Source organism: Nannospalax galili, unplaced genomic scaffold (assembly GCF_000622305.1).
Source record: "Nannospalax galili isolate Female #2095 unplaced genomic scaffold, S.galili_v1.0 scaffold612, whole genome shotgun sequence".
NCBI lineage: Eukaryota > Metazoa > Chordata > Mammalia > Rodentia > Spalacidae > Nannospalax > Nannospalax galili.
The window spans coordinates 2,404,935-2,405,830 of record NW_008333388.1 but is presented as its reverse complement, the minus strand read 5'-3'; the positions used below and the strand labels follow the sequence as shown (position 1 = coordinate 2,405,830).

General features: G+C 37.8%; 1 protein-coding gene across 3 annotated transcripts in view; it reads right to left on the bottom strand.

Annotated features, from left to right (window-relative positions):
* The window catches only part of Ints9 (integrator complex subunit 9), a 120,747-nt gene that overhangs the window by 73,437 nt on the left and 46,414 nt on the right, over positions 1-896 (bottom strand). The gene's annotated exons all lie outside the window — the stretch shown is intronic.

Genomic DNA, 896 nt, shown 5'->3' with positions numbered 1-896 from the left:
TGCCAGATAGGTGATACCTTCTTTTGAGTTGTTGGCCAGGGTGGCCCAAGGATCTCCCAGATAGTAACCCAACAGGGAAAATGACCAGCAGACCCCAATCTTATCTAAAGGAATATTGACAACTGATTGCTGCTAGATGAGGAACAGCTGACCTTCCTAAAACACAGACCTCTAGATAGGCTGACTAGATTCACCAGATAGACAAGTAGTTGGGAATGGCTGGGGTGCCGACAACACAGCAGACAGTAGCAGGGATATCAGAGTATAAGGGTTCTAGTCGGGGGAGGGCTATGGGAGGGTGCTGCTACCTGGCAATTGGGTGTATAAATAAAGAAAAAAAAGAAAAAAAAATTACACACACACACACACACACACACACACACACATCAACAAATTTTAAAAAATATATTTGATTTTATTGTATTTGACTGGCACCTGCATACATGCACAAAAACTCATACATGCACATAAACTCATGAAGGCACATACACATATATGTTTTTTAAAGATTTATCTATTTTCTTAATTATGTGTATGCTTATGTCTCTGTGTGTGGGTATGTGCATATAAGGCAGAAGCATGGAAATTTACATCATGCTAATTAGTAGAGGTGATAAACATTACCACTGAAATCTACCCGATGACTTTATAGACATACATAGGCACCAAGGATGGAAGTGCAACTGATTATGACTAGTAATAATCAGATATGTACAGATTAGAGATGCATGCGCCAACATCTCAGTGTTAGTAGCAGAAACAATGAGTCTTTCTGCAAGGAACAATATATTCTAAAATGAAATGGAGATCTTTTTTAAAGGTTAAAAACTCATTCAATTTTATGTCTTACAGGGTTTGTACTGAGCTCAATATTGTATAACTGTATTAATTCAACT